The following is a 23,647-nucleotide window of genomic DNA, read 5'->3' as shown; positions in this document are numbered from 1 at the left end:
CATATCTAACATTTAATTGTCTAATAAATGAGGCCAAAAATGTATTTAAAAGATGATTGAAAGACAGCCATTAATGTTACAGATAAATTGATCAGCAGATCTCAGCTAGTAGGAGGCAAAGAAAAATCACACTGCAATAATTTTTACAACCTCAAGCAAAAAACTATCCAAAAAATCTTGTAGGAGTGATATCCACCACTCAGCCAGTTGGAGCTAAATTCAGGAAGAGCTGTTACGCAACCGGTTTCCCTTTTAGACATCTGAGCCTGATATTTAGGCAGAGCTAGCAGTTAAAAACTTCAGGCTCAGCTGCTGTCTAAATTGCCTTGGCACATATGGCTACATCCATTCTAATAGCTTCAGCTGTGCCAGGGAAAGTTCCCAGGCACTGGAACTTGAACTGTTTATTCTCTTACACTGTCGGCGTGGTCTTTGGCTTGTTTTGGGTCCACCATCAATGTCCCTAGCATAGTTCAGGACTTTGCACAAACCAGAGAACATTTCTGCATGACAGCTCTGGTGTGGATATCCTCCCTGGTGGCTAAAACAGCTTAATGGTATGGATTGGGATATGGCCACAGGGTCAAAGGACAGTTCAGGAAACGTTCAACCTACTTTTATAGCTTAGGCATACGGGAGGGAAATTCCCACATAAACATCCCATATATTTCTGCTTTGAGGCATATGCAAATTTGCACCCAGTTCCTGGCCATGTTCAAAAACTGATGGACTGATCTGGTAGAGACAACACTAATTTGATATAAATATATCAAATATTTAACCAGAATTTCTACCCAGGAAGAGGAGAGACTTGAATTTTCATGCCTGTAATGCGTATAGTTTGGTTCAAACATTCCTGGTCATCTCAAAGAGCCAGTTGTTAGTTGAAGGGACATCAGGCCTCAGACTAGTTTATTATCACAGCACAAAACTTGGAAGTGAAAAATAAGAGCTAAATATATGCATGCGTATAGCCAAGGAAAAGGAAAAACTTCTTTCACAGAGCGCAGAGGATCCATGCACACAGACCATCTCTTCTCTTAAACAAAGTGGTCTTTTACCTCCATTTTGAATACTGAGACCACATCTAGTTACATGAATAAATTGCCTTCCTTTCAAAAATGTTGAGTGCTCTTGAATCCCACTGCAGTCATGTTCCCACATATTAAAAATGCTAGGCTGGAAAAATTTCTAAGCACTGTTTAGTAGACAAAAGCCTAAAGGTTTTGTTTACAGACTCTTTCACAGGAGAATAATCAAGCTCTGTAGAGAGCTGCTACTCCATTTACTTGCTAGCCTTATTTTGACAGCCTTTGCTAGTCTGCCCTACTTTGAAAAGGGTGGGTTGATGTGGAAGCCAAAAAAGTGAAATCATATTTACTGTGAAAAAAATAAGTGTGTTTTAAGCTTTCATCTGCCACTAGCAAGTAATCAAAGATGGCAGTGGTAGCAGCCCTTGTAGTTAACCCAGTGCATGTTCATTAAACGGCAGGGGGTACCCAGAGTGTTTATTTCAGTAAAAACAATTAAGCATACATATATATATATATATATATATATATATACATATATATTCCAGTGTTAATGATTCCCTGTTGACAGAGCTGAAAAGGGAGTGCTTCATGAGTTTCCAAGAGTGATTATTAAAGAGAAATGACTGTCAGTCTTCTAATTTGGGTGAATGCCAAGCAGACCAAAGGTGACAGAATAGGAGAAAAAAAGAAAAGAAAGAATATGCAGGGCTCATTATCAACATACTCTGTCTGTTTTATTTTTTTACATTGTCACAAATGAGCTTCACAGCTTTCCCTTTGTTATGAAACCGGCGGCCGTAACATGATCTATTTTCCATTACATCACAGTGCTGTTCCACGTAAGCCTGAGATGATTTCTTCCTAATTTCTTTCTTGGAATCATTTATCATTTTCTTTATAAAATATTACCTCTTATACTGCTGTTTCTCAAGCTTGTCCCCCATCTGTGGAGGATTTTGCTTGCACTCCAGCTAGCTGTTTCTGAAAAAAGATAGGAATTTTCAGGCTCTCCAAGGCTGTAGAGAAAGAAAAACTGTCATGGTGCCAGCACACCATATTCTCTGAAATAATGGTTGTTAGGACCCAGGCTTGGAATTGATTGCACAAAAGATGAGGGGAAAAAGACCGTGCTCTTAGCATTGTTCTATAAAGGAAAAATATGTGAATGAATAAATGCATGACCCTACAAAGGTGTGGTACAGTTACAGGTTGGCTCATCCTGTTATTCAGAGTTAGCAAATGTTCATACACCGCCTTTCATATTGCTGCAGACTAAGTTCTGCTGGCTCATCGTGATTGTTATCTCTACTGGAAAGCAAGCAAACCTCTCATCTGTATGAGATTTGATGTGACATTTTGCATTTTAGCCAGTTCCAGCTGGCTGCTCCAAAAAGGCAGGCAATGTTTCATAGGTACCACAGCTACTTCTCCTTCTTCAACCCCCTGAAGTAGTAGCCGTGGGGCAGTACGTTAAGCTGTGAGGTAAGGAACCATAAATTCATATTCTACTATATATAGGTTTTCTTACTACCTCTTTTACTGGCTTTGTAGTAATCCAACTGCAGTAGATGACTGCCTAAAAGACTCCTGCTCTCTCTGACCTCTTTTCACAGTCTCCCCTCCATATATCCCTGACTACGTTGCATGAGTTCTGTGGACTTCGTAATCTGTTTTAAAGCCTAAATTGTCAAAACTCAACCATACAAATGTCATCCCTCTCTGTCTTGTTCATTCCTATCTTAAAAACAAGTTAAAGAGAGTTTGCATATGATCATTTTAGGAAGAAATGGGAAGGCAATGCAGACTAAAAATCCTCTGCCAGCATAAATTTCAACTGCAATCTGTTTATTTCAGTAGAAATATGGCTAAGAATGAACTTCATGGTAGATCATGTTCATTCAGCCTTTCAAGCAAATGTATAAGGCACAAAACTGCTATGATCAGCCTATCATGGCATAACTATGCCATAACCCTTACTAGAACCCAAAATAGATTCAGGAATATACTTGCAATTGGCTCCCCTCAAAGAGGAAAGTTGGCATAAATTTGAAGATAAATGGCCATAGGCAGCTATCATGTGAAGTCACAGTATCAAAACAGATTGTTTCCGTAGTTTGGTTACACACAGTCATCAGTTAAATACTAGAAGATTTAGGATTCATAATGAGTTACTGGCCCTTTTAATCATGGATGAAGGGTTTTGACTGGTGTGTATCATTTATTATCTCTATAATTTAAAAATTTTTTGTTTTTTCAATTCATACAGAATAAAATGTATTTTATAAAATGTTATAACCTTTATATTAAAGTGCTTAATAAAAATTATTCCATTTTTTGCCATTGTCATACATTTTCTGTTGGTACTGATGTTGCCAAATCAGTTCAAGGGATGTTTGTGGTTATAGGTATGTGTGAGATCACGTGGAAACAGGGACAGCCCTGTCCTTCAAAATACTGAGTTTTGCAAAATGGTTTTAGTTGGGAATTTTTGCTGTTATCTGAGTCACCAAGAGGTCAAAATTGAGGAGAGTTCAGTTTGATGTTTTTTTGGATCAGGAATGACATGTCCAGCTGTTATGTAGCCGTTCTTTACTGAGGATCATAAGAATAATAAATAAACAGTTCTGCCTCACTTTATCCTCCCAAAGAGCAAGTAGGCTTCTGTGAGGCTGCTGCATTGATCGGCTGGGGCAGTGCAAACAGGCGAGCCCAGCATCTTGGCAGGTTTCTTGGTCACCATCTCCTGCCATTCCCGCTGTTACCTGGTGTACCTCCTCCTAAGTGAAAGCCACCGTGCCATATGGTTTTGTTTTGCCAAGAGGAAATCTGCCAAGCCTACCCCACCTTAAGATAATAATTTCCTCACTGCTAGTCATCACTTCAAGGCTGACACAACAGAGATGTGGAAAGCCATCACCCTGTTGGTGAAAACAGCCTCATTGTGTGCAAATCCCCAGCTGAGCTTGAATTGAGTCATAAAAAGGTGAGGGTCATTCTGTGAATTGGCTGAGAAAAGAATCTGCTAATGCCTTGAACCACTCTAGTAAGTCTTTCAGTGCTCTAATACAGTTGTAATTCATTCCAATATTTTCAGTCTGGAAATTGAAATCCGAGTTTTTTACAATGTATTGATTCTTTGAATGCATGCATTATAAAATGAAGTTTCCCACGTGTAAACTCTGGGCCAAATCCTAATACCACACTGATGTAAATTCATAGTAAATGTATTTATGTCATCAGTGATTTCAGAGTAACAGCTCTATTATAGTTTCTAGACTCTGTAATGATATTTTGATTTAAAAATATATATTTCCGATGCGATATATTTCAGAAATGTGTAGTAACATTAAAATAACATAGATGATTTAAATAAAACGTAAACAGAATTTTATTAAACTTTTAAATATTCTGGATACAATAGAAACTAAGTTACTCCCATTAAAAATAATTAATTAATTAATTAATTAATAAAATAATAAAAAAGCAGAACTGCCCCTCATTGCGTTTCATTTTTAATTTAACATTCTGCAGCCAGCACAAAAAAAATGGTGTTTCCTTGTAAAACAGTAGTGACAGATATGCTTAACAGATTCCATCTCTTTGTATTTTATCTGCTGCAGTACCTATATCCTATATATAATACAGTTTACACATACACTAACTTAATTTGTTATGTAATACAATAGTAAGAAATAATTATTAACAAAGAACGGCCTTCAGCTAAAGCCAGGATTCTTTGCACTGCTGAAACAAGATATATTAAATGCTGTAAATGAGGCAGGCTTGCTCTTTACTATTATTATTTACGTGAGGCTTGGAATAAAATTCCATATACTATGAAGACAGTGGGAGGTTTTCTCTTTTTTTTGATACCTAATATTGGATATTTGATTTCCTATTTAGGATATGGGACATTAGTCATATGTAATGACTCAGCCTGTTGCTTAGTGAATAAAATTTTGCCTTCTGAACTGAATGCTTTCCTGAACTGACCTGCTCTGGGATCTAGAACAAGTTCAGATAATGCAGCTTTGGCCCAGACTGCATCACAGCAGCCTCTTGGGATGCACCAGCAGTAACAATCCCAACTGGGACCTCTGCAGCACACTGCATTGAAGCTGTTAGTCCTCCACACAAAGCTGCCACCTATGGCTTAGGTAGCTTCTGAGGTACAGCTCTCTAAATCAAAATAATATTCACGTGTTCGTATATTGGCTGTTCATATATTCTTCCCTAGGCATCTGCTGTAGGCTGCTGTCACTGGACACAGTGAAATTTTCATCTGATCTGGTCTGCCCATTCCTATGGTCTTTTGTACCCTCTGCTTTTACACAAGGCCATACCTGGCAGTCTGTTGTAGTGTCAGTGCTGTAGTGCCACTGCAGGGAGGTAATGTCCTTCTGTGATTTGCTTTACTCATGAGGAAGGGGTATTGACTTTATACAATGGGCTTAGGCTCCACTTACAATGTATGTCTATGCTTTCGTATGGGAACACAATTTAGTCTCAGTTTTCTTTAGAACATGTTCTCAAGTTGTCAAAGTATGTGCAGTCCAAAATGGTAATACAGGGAGTCTCTATTACCAAGAAATTGAGGCTTTGAATTTTTACAACTTTTCACATCCTCTTCAGAGGCTCACAAATGAGGGGAGAGGCATTTGCAGTATATAACCATATTAACTGAATTATTATTGTGGTAACAAACTTTTGGGATGATAGTTTATGCTATCACACTAGTTTACGCTACCACGTAGTGTTCTAGCTCTACTCTTACTTTCTACAGACCATGTAATTAGGATTGATTCTAAGGAAATCATTTCTTAGCTCCCAGCTAGGCCATGACATTTGGTTATTAGAAAGAGACCTATCTGTAGATAACAATCTTGTGGTCTAAGATGCAACTTTGCACCAGGCCTTAAAGCAACCAGGTTGCCCTACTTCACAGACGGCTTGATTTACTGAGTCTCACACTTGCCTAAGGTGTTTTTTTCCTCTTTACCTTGTTTGGGCCTTTATTCTTTTATATTGTGTCAATCATAGCGCAGTGCCAAAACCTGACCCAAAGATTAAACAAACAGAGAAACTTAAAAATGTTTTTAGTCTGACTGTGGAGCCTCTCCTACGCAGGGCTATGCTGCAGTAAGGAAATTCTTCAAAGTGTGTTCTGTTTTCACTCTCTTCTAGTGCTGAGTGTTAAACATTTCTTTTTTCTTTTCTTTTTTTTTTTTTTTCTCTTTCTCTGTGCTGTATCACTAGTGCCAACTCTGTTTGATCCATGACGAGAGCGAATTTCCTACTTCTGCCTACCACGCACTTGAGAACCTTTTTACTAGAGCCAATAAGAGCACTTTTACACCTTTTACACTAAGGATTAAAAAATGCTTTTTTTTTCTTTTTTTTTTTTTAACATAGTACTTTCATATACAAAATGCTGCAAGCCAAAGCATTACACATACCAGGAGTTATTATGGCAAGCTCCTCCCACTGTTTCCCCAAAGGTCACAGCTCAGAGTTGAAAGCTATGCAGAACCAAATGCTAAAATGCTGCTGCTGCGTTCTGTGAAGTGGTCTTAAAAGTGGTTCCCTCTGAAGTTGGGCCATCTCTGACAATGTAGAGAATAGTTCGTTTTTTTCTCTCTAAGGACTGTTGATTTCACACAAAGAGGAGGGGATGTTGGCTTTGCAGATGTGCTCCTTGATTTCAGGATGCGATTTTACTAATTCTACAGCGTCTGGGGGGCTCTCACAAAGTATATCCATGACATTTGAGTGCTCAAAGGTTGTAGTTGACTTCTGTTGCACAATGGTACCTCAGCATTTTCCTTTGCATTTGCTGAGAGTAAAAGTCATCATCTAGTTTGAAGTACTGTACTACAGAAGGAAGAACAGGGTAGATGGGGTCTATCTCGTTTAACTTTAGGTGTCTACACCTGAGCTAGTCACTATAATCTTCCTTCAGCATCAGTGAAGGAGTAGAGGTAGTTCTGTTCTGTTTCTGCCACCCAAACCTAGTCAGAGCTAACTCAACTACCTGTATAGCACTGCACTGTACAGCACCAGCATGCCTCTTATCATACAACATGCGTAATGCTGCCCATCATTTCACATGTTAAGATTTTATTTTCAAATTTTGCCAAAAAACATCAATTGAACTTTAATTTAGTTAATTTTTCTTGGAAATTTTACCTAACATGAATTCTCCTTTCCCAAGCATGACATGTGACACAATTTCTTTGTTGTTTTTTTTTTTTTTTTTTCTACATTAGATATGTTCTTATTCATGTTTCATTGTGAACCTGATGTGTAACAGAGGAGTGTAGCTTAAATACCTTCCCAGCAACTCTGTTTTTTTTTTTAACTGTCAACAGCTACTACCACTGCTGTGATGCTTAATGTTGAAACGAAGAGTAAGGGTTGTCTCTTGAGCTTATCATACCTCTGCGCTTCCGGAAACTAACTCTGTGGAGGAAGGTGGTCACTTGATCAAATGCAGAGGGTGAGAGACATGGATAGTTAAGAACAAAGAAAAAGAAAGATGTGGGGGCAGAAGAAAAAAACTCTGAGTGGGTGCCAGAAACAGAAATAGGCAGCTAATGAGTGGAGATTTAACAGAAAGATAAGTAGCTGGGTGCACAAGCCAGGTAAAAAATGGTCAATAAAGAAAATAAAAGAAAAGGGCATGTGTATGTAGTAGACTGGGGCAGAAGGCAGATAAGAAAGCATGGGGGGCTAACAAGAAGGGGCGGAAGCATCTCATACCACTAGACCCACAGAACCTGGCCATGCCTCTAGCCACCGAGTTTCTTTGCTAACAACCCTAATGCTTTTCTAAAAGATTATTCAGGTCTGCAATAAGACCACACCTATAAATACCATTTATTTAAAACTGGTTATCTGTTGGTAATTTTTCAATCTCAAGTTGATTCTGAATATGCATTTTGCATTTACATCTATTCCCTCAGATTTCCTTTTCCTCACATGTCATTGGATATAGCAGGAGCCAGAAAGCAAAACCCCTGTCAGCACAGAGAGCACACGCAAATGGGCTTTGTCTGTGCACATAAAAATTTTGCCATGAGACAAATTCCCACACATTAGATGGAAAAGAGGTGTAGAAACATGTAGAGGGAAACTGGGGTTACACTGAAAATGCAAAGTTATTGATTATTGTATACACTGAGAAGAAATATGGGAAGGTACATTATTTTTGCCTTCCATTCTTTTTGTAAAGTTTCACTGCAACCCTTCACAAGCCTCACTCAAATGAAAAATTCCAATGAAAGCCAATTCAACTTTACTTCACTGGGCTATAATGTCTTTGAAAACTGTCTCAACCTTTCCATTCTAAGTCTACATTACCAACAGAGCCAAACTCTTAATAATATATTGCATGACTCCAGACAATACATATCTATTGCACAAATGTATAGTTCAGCCATGATTCTTCTCAGGTTGCCAAGATGGAGGAGATAAACACCAAAAAATGTCTATGTTATTCATGGGATAAATCCCAAGTAAAATTTCACATCTACCACTGTTATTTGCAAATGAATTAACTTTATGTTGAGTAGTCAGAACGAGGACATTTGGTTTGAATATATTTGACTTTGGGAATAAAATATTTTTCAGGTAATGGACAGTTGAGTAGTACACAAATCAGATGAATTTTGGGGCAAAGTTTAAAGGGACTGAGGAGGTGGATATTGAAAGCCTTTAACCTATTAACACGTCCTCTGTCCTTCAGCAGGACTTAGAGCTGACCTTTCTTTCAGCAGATAAACCAAGAAAACCAGTCTATAACCAAATGCACGTGCATTCCAGCATTAAACTCCAGAAGCTTTCAGCTTCCCCTGCTTCTCTTGGAAGTTTTTCCTTTTTCTTAACAATCATGGAGGTGACAAAAGCTCTGCTTAATACCACCTTTGACCAATATATATTGAGGGAAATGTATTAATTCCCAGTTCACTCTGGTCTACTGCAAGTCTTTATATATTACAACTCTGTTTCCAAGCTTATAAAATAAATTTGCTCTTTTTTAATAACCTATGAATCTTAAGATGCAGTTGGAAACTTTTGAAGCTTTGCAGGATATAAGTGGACCTGATTTATTATTCTTGCTTCTTTAGCCTACAGGTCAACAATCATTACTTTCTGTCTCTTACTCTAATCTCGTGCTGATCTATTTAGTCTGCCAACTGTCATGCTGGTGGACTGAGGTTTCCTGTAGTTCTACATCATACAAAGTTAGTCCAAAGAGTAAAATATTTCTAAATGAAAATTTGTGATTTGCTGAGAAAGCTATTAATATAAACATTGTTATTTTCTAAATAAATGCAGCAAAGCTACTATCCAGTCTGATGATGGTTTCTGCCGTTCTAGCTTATTATAAACCTTGAGCAGGCCTAAAATTAAAGAATTTGATTCCTGTTGGCTTTAAGACAAAGACCAAAAAATCAAACCCATTTGCTCTCTAATCTGGTTTCAGAGATTTTTTTTTTCAGGGTCAGAATAAACCAATAGCTTTTAATGATTAAAGTATGTGATGGTTGTAAATGTGGTCTCTTGCACAAAAACATGTGATTTAGTATCTCTGGCAGTTGGAGAAATATGTTTCCCTGCTAAAGTTGTACGGCCTTTCTAGTAGGGGAAGGACTGGATTACTAGGGCTAAATGATGTTTATTGTTTTGTAATCTGCTTTTGTTGCTTGTCATTTTGGACAACAGCTGGATGAGAAATTGGTGTGAAGTATCAGGTGTCTCTCCTGTTCTTTCTGAGTTATGTCTCCATCCCTTTTACCCAGTGGGTGCTTTGTTGTGCTGGACAGATGGCCTGCGTCCTGTGGGCTGAAATGGAGTAGACGTCAGGTGCCTCTTAGTGTCAGGTACCTGACAGGTTTTCCTTCCAACCCTTCCTCCATCTGTTCTCCACGTGTGCGTGCACGCTTCTGTCACATACATACATACACCTATACTACGTGTACACGCCACACATGTGCATGTGCGTGTACACTGAATTTATGCAGAGCTTGGAAAGCAATACTCTAAACTGTAAGAGCAGAAAACTGAGGATGAAATGCCCATCCTTGAAATGTTTTGTGGCCAGTATGAGAAGTGTGGCTTCCTGGTGGGAGAGCTTCTGCTGTGCGTAGTGGAAAGATCAGCAAAAATAGCTATACTGCATAGTATATAATAATAACTATAATAATAATAACTATAATAATAATAACTATAGCTGCATAGATTGACTAAGCCAATTCATTCAAACTTTACTCACTTTTAAGACAAAGGAGAACTTGGTAACTCTGGAGTATGAGGTTCACAGAGAAGTGAACAAAAGGCAGGAAAGAAGAAGTTGCTAGAACTAGAAGATAAGCAAGGTTTTTTAAGAGCTGAAATGGGTAGTGTATGGTTGAAAGGGAAGTAAATGGGAGAATGTTTAAAGAAAAATTGAAGTAATGATTTCACTGGGAAGAATTATACATGTACTATAACCGCACATGGGGGACAAAGAAGATAGGAGAAGTAAGAATATGTGAATACAGAGGGGATCTGACATCACATCGCATCTGATCAGACTTGACCAAATTATAGTGAAGGTACTAAACATAGCAGCAAAACATGAAGACTGACACTTTCAAAGATACAGAAGCGGGTGGAAAGGGGGAGGGAGAAATGGACTTGTTTGTGATGAGAATGAAGTAAACCACCATGGTAGGAACTGTAACTTGCTCAGACTGGTTTAAAATGTATTAACCAGCCGTATATGGGACTTCACCACCATTGCATTGTTTCTGTAATATGAAAGGATGAGAAGAAAGGCGGATCCTCCTAACAGAAGGCTTCCCATCCTAATGAAGGTGTTTATACAAGGCTAGTTACCCCATCTTTGCTCACTTGTTGGAGACAAAGGTGCTCATGAATAGGAACAGCATGGGGCACCTGGTCTGCCCTGATTGTCCCCCAGGGATGATTTCAGCCCAGGTGCAAATTAGAGCCTCTGAAAAAAAAAAAAAAAAAAAAAAAGGAGAGTCCCAGAAGAGCAGGTGGGCTTTGCATGACCAGAAGGGTAAAGGAGGCTGTTAAAATGACACATCTGGGTCTCTGTCAGGTAGGAGACGATGAGGGAAGCCCTAATCCCTTTTAAAAGGCAACCACAACCTGGCCTTGGTGAGATCTAAGCAGCTCCAGGTATTCAAGTACAGAAAGTAAACAGAGAAAGATGATATTTATCTGATGATTTGAAGGAAATAAAGCTCAAGGTAATGATGAGATGTATTCAGTTTTAGGCAAATCTCGCTTCCACTTGAATTACTGGGAGAGTCTTATTGCCTCAAAGGGGATTTAGAATATTAAAAAACATCAGTTAGATTGTGAAGACAAAAAAAAAAGTCACTGGTGCAACTTTTTAAACATAACATGAAATGTTAATCCTGGGAATTCTGGAAAGGTTTATCTGATTTTGGTTCCAAAAAGCTGTTGGGGAACCTATCCTGAAGTTGTATTATCCAAACACTGCATTTTATAATTTTTCTGTAGTCAACGATCTCCTCTGAACAAAGGTAAGATTATTTTGCTAGAGCTTCCAGGATTGTTGTTAGATCTTTGTATCTGCCAGATCTCAACTGTGCTTTCTAAAACCACATAGCAGGTTTTTCTGGCCTTTTTTGGCATGCAAGCTCTTTTCAGTACCAATTCAACAGAAATGTGAGCTAAATGCTGTTTCCAATACAGTAGTGCACAACCGTCAGCTCAAATGTACAGTGCTTCTGTAAAGAGTACAAACCAAGTGAATACATTTAAACATATTCAAACATACTTGAAATTATTTTACCCTCAGATTTTACTCCCTTGCTACCTGGGGATAAGCATGGGCACCTCATCTCTATGTATTTCTTTTACCTAATCTGCTTTGACTGCTGTCTAAGTGATAGCTACACAGCAGTGTAAAGTCCTTGAAAGAAGGAGAATGTTAAGCTATTGTTAGAGGAAACAAGTAACTGCTGTATTTCACTTTGGCAGTAACACAAATGCATTTTTAATACCCATTTGTTTCATCTAAAACCATTAAGGGAGTTTTTTTCCCTTTTCTTTGCTGTCTGTTAGAAGTACAATCTGCATTTTCCATCACGATAACAGAAATCCTACAGAAACTTTACAATTAGTGTAGCTCAGCACTGCTACCAAATCCTGCAGGAGCTGACAGTTCTGTTGCTTTGTGTTGATGGATGGCTAAGCAATTCAAAACAGTCAGGGGTTTTAGATTTAAAAATGAAACATGCAATCAACATAAAACAAGTTTAGTGCCTTAAAATATAATGTAGCAAACCCTTTAACGTTTTCACAATTTTTTTTCCTGGTTTCCTGGTTTAGCAAGGGCCCGCCACCTGGCAGAAGCAGGCTGCAGAAGTTGCCATTCTCGCTTCACATTCCAGGTGCACGGGCTACAGAAAGCTCCCTTTGTTCCTGCCTCAAATGTGAATGAACAGTAGCAGCTTTTATAGCTCTGACACCGAGTGTGAGCCATAACAAGAGAAAACATGAAATGCTGGTGTACTTTGAGGCAAAATCATGCCTTGCAAAAAGATACAAATTTTAAATATATATATGTAATATCAAAACAGAGCACAGAGATTTAAACACAAAATCGCAGTGACTGGAAATTCGGATTTGCAGGGAAAAGAAGGGAGAGAAGTTTATTGATTGTGAAAGAGGAGAGATAAGAGGGGATTAAAAAATAATGATAATATTAATAATAATAAAATCCTATCTCTTTTAAAGGTTGTACAGAAACACTTTCTGCACTCTTGCACCTTCTAAAATGCTCAGCCTCTCAATTCAGCCGATCATCAGTTCCTATCTCATGTTCTAAAAAAATTACCCACATTAAAAATGCAAAGCCAAACCCCATGCTCTGCTGGCTGGCATCAATCCCCTGGCTTGGGTGGCCCCAATCCAACGGCACCATCTGAAGATCTCGCCAAGAAGCTGAGTGAAAGTGCATTTGCTTGGGGCTGGTGCTGCTGCACGGCTGCTCCCTGCCTCCGAGCCAGCACCAAGAAACATCCCCATGCCCTGCAGCCTGGCCGGGGGCAGGAGGGCAGCAGCCTGAGCTTCCTTATGGCATCTCCCTTCCCTTCCCTTCCCTTCCCTTCCCTTCCCTTCCCTTCCCTTCCCTTCCCTTCCCTTCCCTTCCCTTCCCTTCCCTTCCCTTCCCTTCCCTTCCCTTCCCTTCCCTTCCCTTCCCTTCCCTTCCCTTCCCTTCCCTTCCCTTCCCTTCCCTTCCCCTCCCTACAATGATTCCATAAATTGCCGCAAATATGATTTCACAGTTAACAGAGCCACCCCAACTTCTGTGCTTAGAGCAGATCATATTTCACCACTGAAATTTTTAGAGCAACACTGACAGCATTTACTTTTCTAAATTTCACTTTTCTTTTGAAGTAGGAATGGATTTCTTTAATCCTTTTTTTCTTATCAGAAGCCAAATAAATAAGCAGTGTTGCTGAACCCTTACACTGAGTAAAGGGAGGGCAAGAGAAAATTGAAAAAAAAAAAATAGGAAAAAGTGGATTTTCTCTCCACAGTTTGTGGAGAACTTGTGGTAAATACTTTGTTGCAATTTCAGTTTCAACACAATCTGACTCAAATGATAGGTTTTTTCATTATATGGCAGCCTTGCAATCAAGTGTTTATCTTTGTACCCCTATGTATTCTGTACAGATACTGAAGATGAAGCTTTGTTCTGTGCCTATCCAATATTGAATTAAGAGCTGGGGGAAGGCAGGGTGAAGATGCTTACACTCAGTATGTTTTGATGACTCATTTTACACTGAAAAGTTGCCAGATATGCATCATTTCCATTTGCTGGGAAATGCTGTTTCAGTCAACTGAAATTGTTTTTGATCTAGGGTGGGGGTCTTCAACCTACAAACAAATGGAGACCACATGGTAATTATCCTCATGTTGATGCCAAAGCCAAAAAGCTGCTGTTTAAAAAAAAAAAAAATAGAAACTGAACCAAAAGAAGAGAAACTGTGTAGCTAAAATCTGTGCACATCTGGAGTATAATGAAAGAGATGTCAAAGACCACAAAGTAGATGTGATGAAACAAGAAAAAATAACATTCATCTTCTCTACGTGATCAAAACCTGAGTCTATAGCACTGGAGCACCTGAACATCGGTAATGCCTTAAGTACAGTAATACAAAAATACAAAAAAAAAAAAAAAAAAAAAAAAACTTGCAAAGGTAATTTAGGTAGCTGGGAAACTAGGGCACATTCTGGTTTGGAAGGAATACATGGATTTTACATAACCTCTGTTCTTCCCACTATCTTAAAGATGAAGATTAGATACTTGTCAGATATCTGATTTCAAAGAATTTCTGAGGCATTTTTATCGCACTACATTTTAAAGAGGTGGAGCTGCTAGTGGTTTTATAATGGAAACAGTTGCTATTTACGGGCTTTAATTTAATTGCTTAATTGCCGCTTCAAAATGCAAAGGACTAGAACTTGAGCCAAGAGTCATTTTTCTCAAAGAAAATATTTATTAAAAATGAAAGCCAACCTTCACCATATCATGCAAGCTGGAAACTGCAGCAGAGCTGGTTGGGGAAACCGAGTCAACTGCTCAGCCACAGTGGAAAAAGAGACCAAATAAGAGATACTTCTTTGCATTTCCCTCCGCCCCCAACAGCCGCACTTAATTTCAGTGACTTTGTAGAAAGAAATCTCTACAGTTTTCTCCCTCTTCAGGAATGTCCATTAATGCAGCCTTTAAGTTCCTTAGGGTAAACATACGCTCTCCGAAGGGCTAAGAGCAGGTCAGGTAAAGGATTTACTGTGTTGCCTAAGGTACACATCTGCTTAGTGAAGTTCAGAAGGAAGTCTAAATGGGTGCCGTGCCTAACTTCTTTTGACTGGATTGTCTCGTTAGGTGGCTTGCCTATCGAATATGTATGCCTAAGTACACATGGAAATTGGCCATGTGATTGCAGTACTATGCTGATGGGCATCAGCTAACAAAAATTCATATCCATGGGGTTTTCAATGAAGGATAACCATGTCTAAGGCATGAATGGGATTGTCTGGAAAAAAAAAGTCTTCTCTGTTCAAATGCCTGGTTTGACAGTTTACAGCTGCTTCTACATATCAGAGATAACGAGAAAAAATAGATGTATGGAAATCGGACACACATTATAGAGATAGGAGCTATCTTATTTCACAAGGCTACCTCATGAGATGACCTTTTCTTGGCCCAAAGCTCATGTGGCAGGCATGTGTGTGAACATCCAGCAATAAAGGACTTGATTTTGAATTCCTGGCATCCTCAGCTGGCATCTAGCTGAAAAACCCAGGTGATTCCAGACAGGTTGTTCTCATTGCTTCTCTTCTTTGGAGAGCTTCATTTTCAGAAACTTTCTAATGGTGGGTTTATCTCCAAGCATGGGAAGCAGAGGTGGTATGCCTACTGACGGTTAAAGAAGTATTTAACACACCAGCACAATCCGTTATGGTAATATATTAAGGAATATCTTGTGCATCTGTGCTATAGTAGATTTTAAGAATGAACAAATTGACATTTGAGGAGCCTAATGGGTCATCTAATCCATCCATGCAATATGCAGAATTAATAACTGTGAGCTCTTGGATATTATCCTGAGAGTAAGCTCAGGAACAATAAATAATTTATAGTCCATTTATGGTTGCAAGTCTTTCATTCTTACAGATACATTTGGAGCAGGAGCAGAATTTAATAGTGCAAGAAGCACAACAGGGATGGCAGCAAAAAGCTCCTCTTTGGTGTTATCTTTGGACACAATGGTCTGCGCCAAGCTCTGCATAACTCAGCCAATTCTCACCCTTGCACATTCAGGCATGAAGTTTAAATTCTCAGTAGACCATTATAAGCTCTCATTGAAGTTGGTGTAAGTCCAGAGCAGTTCTGATGAAGTCAGTGGATGAAATTAACCTGAATTTACTGCCGTGTAACTGGGAGTGGATTCTGAGCTCATCCACACATTTTGTTCTCTAAATTTCTAGGCCAAATCCTGATAGCTTCATGGAGGCAAAACCCCCGGTTTGTCATCAGCAGAAATTCTGACTGGGCCAACAACCCTAGGTTTAGCCCTTTAGTCTCTTCTTATGGAGACTTTTAGCCATGCACTCCTAACAACTCCATCTGTCAGCTCCCCACTCCTTTTGGAGACTGACAACAGGGACTGAGGGCATGGAGTCTGGAGACTACCAGAGGTATTTTCAAACTGTATGTCTACCAGAAGAGCAGAGGTGCTTAGTAGGGCAATGCCTGCTATGCCACCAGCCCACCCCTCCCCTGAAGGGCTTGAAAATTTTCTGTTTGATATCTGATCCATCCCCACTCCTGAAAAATTCACCTTTCATTTCTGCTTCCTCATTATTCTGCCTCCTTGTTCATCTCTTTAAATGTTATTCAGGCGATCTACTTTACTACTGCTGTAGCAGAGCAATGCAGAGATTGGCAACCTAAGACTCAAATTTTCCAGCGGAGCTTATCTGCCACAAGCTGACAGACCACTGCTCTTCACCGTGCAGCCTGTCCACCAGGCATCAGTGATTAGCATGAGTCCCTTTGAGTCCCTTTCCTGCATCCTTAAAATCCTTTTCCCGTTGGAAGCAAGCTCTAAATTGCACTGCATCTGAAATGAAACTCTCTGGGCTTGTACTCTGAAGTGCTATTACAATTGTAGGTGCTGTAATGTAGATGTTTTATACAACAAAATAATGCTTTTCATGAGAGTTTTATGTTAATCTCTTCCACTTAATTGCTATCTACAGGGGGATCTCTTTTCATTAATTTTATAACAATAGCCTTATTGCTCCATGTTTTTATTAGACCTAAAATTGGTATAAAATGACAGATGTTTACAGTTTCACTGTACAGCAAATGGAAAGAAAGACTCGATACAAATACAAAGAAATTATATCAAATCTAGCTAATTACTAAACACAAAACACGTAGGTTTGGGACAAGAAACACGTAGGTTTGGGCGCAGGAAATAGTGAATCATAAAGGCAGAGAATAGATAGATATAGTACTCTGAATTGTAAGTCTCTGAGAAATAGACAAATGAAGGACACTGACAGTTTTCCACAATAAAGTGTCTTCCTAATGCACTGGAACCAAAATTTTACTTAAAGAAACCAAAAAATCCGTCTTAAAGATGGGCCTGCCACTCTGTTCAGACTCTGACAGTAAGCTTGAATGAATTAACTGGCCATAACCCAAACCACTGTGACTGGGAATTTATGGAAACATGGCATATTCCCTCTTTTTCCTTGCCTAAATTGTGATAATTTGGTGTTGAAAAATGCCTCTTGCTGTGTTTTGAAGCCCATTCCTAAAATGATCGATGATTGCAAAATTGCTTGTTGCAACATCTTGAATGTTTTAAGTCCAGTTTTTAAATGTCTCTGATCCCAAGGCCAAAAGACAGTTTTCTATTGACTCCTGCACAGCCTGAGACCCATGCTGAGAGGGTCCCAGACCTTCACCGATGCAGGTAGGTGCCCGGTGGTGAAGAAGACCGGGCAGACCAGGGGGCAGTGCCACCAGGCCACGTGCACCCAGGCTGTGGTACCACAAGGCCTTTGTCAACGGGACTGCCACAGAGATGTTTTTGAGTGACATTGCTGCTGTAGAGACACCTGTGATGACATTAGGGTCCAGTGGTGCTAATAATTTTGTACAGAGGGGTGGTGGGTCATGGCGTGCCCCTCCCCACATGCTCTGAGGCAGCGGCAGCATGGTGCAGGCCCTGTGCTGCCCACCTGGGCATGCCTGCAGCCAGAGCTGCCAGCACAGCCCCGAGCATCACAGCTTATAGCACAGACACAGCCACCCTCTGGAGTCCCAAGGATGCTCTTTTAGCATTGCTTCATCCAAAAGAAGCTATTCAGTGCTTCAGAGAAACTTTGGCCGTTCTTTCTTCACTCTTGTAACTTCAGCTGGAGATGATTTTGTTCAACCCTCTTCATCAGTTATTCAGTGATACAGAGGGCAAATGAGTCTAGAAGAGAATTGCAGAATTCTTTCTTTGTCTTCCTACCAAGGCAAGCCCTTTTCCAAAGCAATCCATAAAGGATTGCTCTGCTCAGCTAGATGGTTTTGCAATGCCAGGCCTAAGCTGGTGTCAGCAGCAAATGAGGACAGCCGGGCCAAAAACCTCTCCTATTTCCTTTACAAAGTGTCCACTTATGGAAAAAAGATCCAAGATTTGCAGTTCAGCTACAATGTTACTTAATCTAAGTGAAGTCACAGGTGCTACATTTACACTTGCAGCTTTGAAACAATTGGCGTTTGCCAAGCAGAGATAAAGTTAATGCTTGTCTGCAAGTTTGGAGGGTTTTTTATTATTTTGCTCATGAATTTAACTATTTTTTATTAACTTTGTATGACTAGAAAGATATAGCTGGCTTTTTAGCTCCAATGCTAGAAGAATATACCTCCGGGATGATGGTCTAATTTTACTTCTTGACATGCATTTTATTTAGGGAATGATATATATCCAGCCCACACAGCACCTGCTGTCTTCAGACACATCAGTCATTTATGTCAATTATGTAGGGTCCCCCTCTAGACTCAGAAGAGCAGCTCTTTCACTGCAAAGCCCCCTTCTGCCCTCACTTGATTTTTATCAGATTCTCATCTCAAACTGCTACCACAGCCAGCTGTGCTGGAGGGGTCCATGCACAAGGAAAGGGCATTTTTCAATTTTGAGGTGAGATACCCCAAAGAGCTCTAGCTCTGAAACTTAGACTCTGGAAATGTGTCATTCCTTTCCTTTCATCCCATATTCCTATTTACTTAATGCTGTGTTCATAATTCAGTTTCACCAGCCCACCAACTGGCTTTACCATACTATGCGAAGCAATGCCTGACTCACTGTAAAGATCTACATAAACCTGCAACAGAGGCTTAAAAAAAAAAAAAAAAAAAAAAAAAAGAAAGAGAGAGAGAAAGAAACCAAAAGCCATCTTTGTTTTGTTATGGAATTTTAGGGGAAAATTCATCCCATTATAAAATGAGAATTCCACAAAATGTTTCAGCTGAACAAACGAATGCAAATTTGTAGTAACTAGTATTTAAATGAGAACAGCTTTTGCAAAGCACTCTGATGACACGTGGATTCATTAAGAATGACAGGAATAGGGAATGTTTCCTACATTTCTGCCGCAATGCTCTTAGCTCCCCAATTAAGAGCACGCTAGCTCTGCTGTGCCACAACTATGTATATGTTTTACATACTGCTCCTGTGGGCATGTACTTCAGGCTTGCCATGTGGGACACCAGTGTTCACAGGGGCCTTGGTTTCTGGTTTTGCCTTACATCTTTAGCCCTAGCCCCGGTGGTACACAGACAAGGTCAGGGGACAAAAGCAGCATAAATGCATACATTTGGGCACAGAAAGTAATAAACAAAGTAATATAACAAAGCATTGGCACTGTGTCAACAAGAAATTTAAGAACGTCACTTCAATTTCTTTTTTGCAGAGCAGCAAACACTGATAACTGTTTCCAAAATAAATCCTGAAAGATATACATTAAGTCTCTGAAAATGTTTCATCACTGTTATTCTACTTGTAGACAAAAATGTCTGTAATCTGCATCAGAGAAGCACTGAGGGCAGATCTGCATTAACTGCCTCTGACTGTTGTGCTCAGCAGGCATGTACAGCTGCTGGTCCTCAACTAGCTCTGGGTTCTTCTAGCATATTTTTGGATGAGCGGGATGCATAGCTTTAAAAAGAAAACATTTGCCAGACCACACATCATTTCATTTTTGCAGCCCTTATGTTTAATAAACTATTACTTCTTCCACAACACTGTAATATTTTCCACAACACTTCACTTTTCCAGAGCATTGTCCAAACCTCCTCTGGGCTCTGCAGCAGCCAGTACTCAAATTCTCACATGATTTATTTTCCCAGGCACCTTTAGTTCTCTCATGGATATTAAAAGAGTCAGAGTTTTAAATATACACACATATATAACAAAATATTTTTTGACAATTACAGAAAAGTCCTTCCATTTGTATTTCTTTCTTAAGTGTGATTCACTGTCTTTATTTTAGTATGGAGTTAATGTTCTGCGTTTCCTCCAGCAACAACGTATCCTGCTTTTCCTTTGATTTGTTACTTAATCCATCCTACAACTAGTTTTTTTGTTTTGTTTTGTTTTTAACAATAACAATTAAAAAAAAAAAAAAGAAAAATAAAAGGAAAGGAAAAAAAAAGCAATTGTGCTTCTTGGACGACCTGCTGATCAAAGAATGACTGTATTGTATTTTTGTTCTTCTGCTCTGTGAGCATAAAGATACACAAAGCAAAAGTGCAAATACAGATACCAAAACTATTATGCTCTGCCAGCTTTTTGGACTGTAGAATTTCATTTTTAAATATTTTCATAAGTGTATTTTTAGGCAGGAAAAGTTAGACCTTGCTTTCAAGAAAGCTTTTTAAATAACTTCAGAAGAAAAACTTAAAACCAGTGTCAAGCATGGCACTTCAAATAAAATATTTTATGACTTGAATGTCCAGAATTAAACACACAAATATTTTTTTTTCTAATGTTTTAATTTTTTTTTTTTACATGTTTATGAAAACATGTATCCACCATTCATTTCAGGTATATCTGAAACTATCCAAGTATGAGAAAACTCCACATAAATGTGGAAGAAACTGCCAGCCCTTTGTCATCAAGGTCTGAATTATCTGGCTTGTGAATGTGATGTAAAGCACTAATTACATAAGACTAAAACTCATGGAGCTTGTAAACAACAACAAAACATTTAAGTGGCTGTAGTCAGAGATTTAGTGACTGACCTGACAGTGCATATATTTTGAGTAATGCTGAGGAAGCAGAATCAGAGAATCATAAAAATGTTGTTTGTAAGGGACCTCTGGAGGTCATCTGGTCCTGCCTCCCATTCAGAACAAGAGGATCACCAGTGAGCTGCTTCCTTCTTGATGCACACGTTTGATGAAGCTAATTCAGAACTTCCTCCCAAAAAAGGCCTAAGCCGGGACATCTGGAGCATTGGTTGGGTTGCTACTGCACATGGAGGGATAAGATCAGCACCTTTGTGCAAGTTCAGCAAGGCGTCCCAGAAAAGCAGGAAGCCAGATGAGGGGCCGCTGAGCTCGGCCTGGGGAGCGCACAGATTGCAGTGCTCATTTCTCAGCAAAGGCATTGGCCACAGTCCATATGTCAATAAGTCCAGTATTGTTCCAAAGTAAGGCATTCTTAATTATTTTGGACATTTTTAAAGCCAAAAGATCATCCCATAGAGAGATCAGGCTCTCCCCACAGATTCTTACCATAATCTCATAATCCTTCACTAAGCTAGGATATATTGTAGAGAACAGTGTACATCCTGATTAGAAATTTCAAGTTTTGAAGACTCCATTGCACTTTAGTAAGTAGTTTCAGTGATTAATTAATCTCACTACACAAATTTTGCTTATTTTTATTGTATCTTCTTCTAGCTGTAGCTCTCTGGCACTGTATTTTCCTAAGAATTTGTTTGCTGGAGCAATTTACCATAAAAAATTAATGTTTCTGTCCTGATGGTACCACAGAACAAGATGTTTTTTTACATGATGTATCTTCTGGTCATGGTCCTATTTAAAGCACAGATTTGTCTGATTATGATTTATTAGTATTTTATTTATCCCCTCCACTGGAAAAGTTAACACACAAGTCACACAGGCTGGCACACACACACATGCACACAGAGGTATTTTGTTTCTCTTTAGCCTTCTTAACCTAGCTAAAATGATTTATAATGTTCAGAGACAGACTGTAAGGTATTTTACTATGTCAAATTCCAAGGATTTTACCATTCCCCAAAAAAATAAAACAACACTATGAAACCATAATGGCATGCACAGCAATCACATATGAGTACTTCTGTTTGAAAAATTATCTTTCTTTTTTTTTTGTCACCGTGCACAATTACAGAACAGATGTCATGTTGCTGACTCAAGTAATTTTCACCTTAGCTGTCAGGTTACTATCCAAATAATTTAAAGGAATGTTTTGCTAGAGGAAGAGTCAACCAACTTGTTCAGCTCTCACTGAAGGTGCTCTATGAAGGTGTTAATTTCCCAAGCAGGAATTTGAGGTTCTTGTAGCTCTTACCTCTCCCATCATGAGCAGATCTAGTAGAGATGCAGGGAATTTAGGTGAGGAATGGGGAGGTAACTCATCTGCTGGTATCACCAGTACCGCCCATTCTCTACGTTATTACCACTAACTCTACTTCTTTGAGCAGCCTAACTCTCAGCAGTGAATGAAGTACCACATTGACTTCCTATTTTTTCTTTAGATGTGTGTGAGTGCTAAAGAATAACTTGAATTCTGTATCATATGCATTAACAACATATTAACTACCATAGTAGCTCAACATCTTTTTGCAATGATTGCTCTTCTAAAAGGGTAAATAGCCTGCAAGATGGATCATAACTTGCAAATACTATCCCATACACATCCACAAAAGTAATAATACAAAGGTTAATCTATCCTTAATATATTTGCAGTGAGTGTTTTAAAGGAACAGGCCCTTGTCATGCTTTTCACCCTCTGCAGTGTGAAGTGGGAGACTACTCTGTTCTGGGACACTTGCCCAAGGAGGAATGCATAAAAACTGACATTGCAAATAAAATTAAATAATCTTGTGCCTCATATATTTGACAGAATTCACTGCAATTCTGTACAGTTGGTTTATTAAATTGAAATGTTCAACTTTCAAACTGGTGATACTCATATGAAATGATATAGCTGTGAAATAAGGGTGACTTGGGACATTACTGAATGACAATCCTCAAAATAGCAAACAATATCAATGATTTAGGATAATTTCAGTGTTTGACTCAACGTAGAGTTATCCTGATTTTTTTTTTTATTAATTTTGATCCATTTTAACTAAGATCTGTTTCAACAGTAAGAAGCAATGAGACCTAATCACAGAATCACAGAATCACAGAATTTCTAGGTTGGAAGAGACCTCAAGATCATCGAGTCCAACCTCTGACCTAAATTGAGGAACAATGAGGAAAGTTTAGTCTGCGCTAGTGCATATAATAAGTAAATATTTTTCCTTAAAATATAAAAAAACAAACAGATTTTATAGGTGGGTAAAGAACCAGTGGTCAGAATAGGCATTCTGAAGTAAAGTGATGGATTCATTTGAGGTTTGAAATATGCTCTGTCGTGAAGAAGGCCAAAATAAACAGCTAAAGTGATTAGATATTTCAGTTCATTAAATTAATATTTTAGTATGGACAAGTAATAGATTTGTAGTAGAATATTATTGTAGTCTTCATTTTAAGTTTACTTCTTTTTTTCTTTTTTTTTTTTAATAATTTCAAGAGTAATGATTTGATTCTTGTCATTGTATAACCCTTTACATTAACTGCTTGGTATGATCATTAACATAAACTCAACAAGCAGATACGAACCAATGTCATTCAGTTCATACAGAGATGTTTCTTAGCTAGTTTTATTGGCTTTTTTGTCTTTATTTAATATGAATATGTAGGCTTTCTTCCATACATGGAAGTCAAATTTGAAATC

At 38.7% G+C, this 23,647-nt stretch overlaps 1 protein-coding gene and 1 long non-coding RNA gene across 2 annotated transcripts in view; one reads left to right on the top strand and one right to left on the bottom strand.

Moving 5' to 3' along the window:
* TBL1X (transducin beta like 1 X-linked) overlaps window positions 1-23,647 on the top strand; it is a 239,196-nt gene that overhangs the window by 107 nt on the left and 215,442 nt on the right. The gene's annotated exons all lie outside the window — the stretch shown is intronic.
* The window catches only part of LOC140000002 (uncharacterized), an 81,800-nt gene that overhangs the window by 48,187 nt on the left and 9,966 nt on the right, over window positions 1-23,647 (bottom strand). The gene's annotated exons all lie outside the window — the stretch shown is intronic.

The sequence above is a fragment of the Anas platyrhynchos genome, chromosome 1 (assembly GCF_047663525.1).
Source record: "Anas platyrhynchos isolate ZD024472 breed Pekin duck chromosome 1, IASCAAS_PekinDuck_T2T, whole genome shotgun sequence".
Taxonomy (NCBI): domain Eukaryota; kingdom Metazoa; phylum Chordata; class Aves; order Anseriformes; family Anatidae; genus Anas; species Anas platyrhynchos.
The sequence above is the reverse complement of the archived record's forward strand: the minus strand, read 5'-3'. Positions and strand labels throughout refer to the sequence as shown.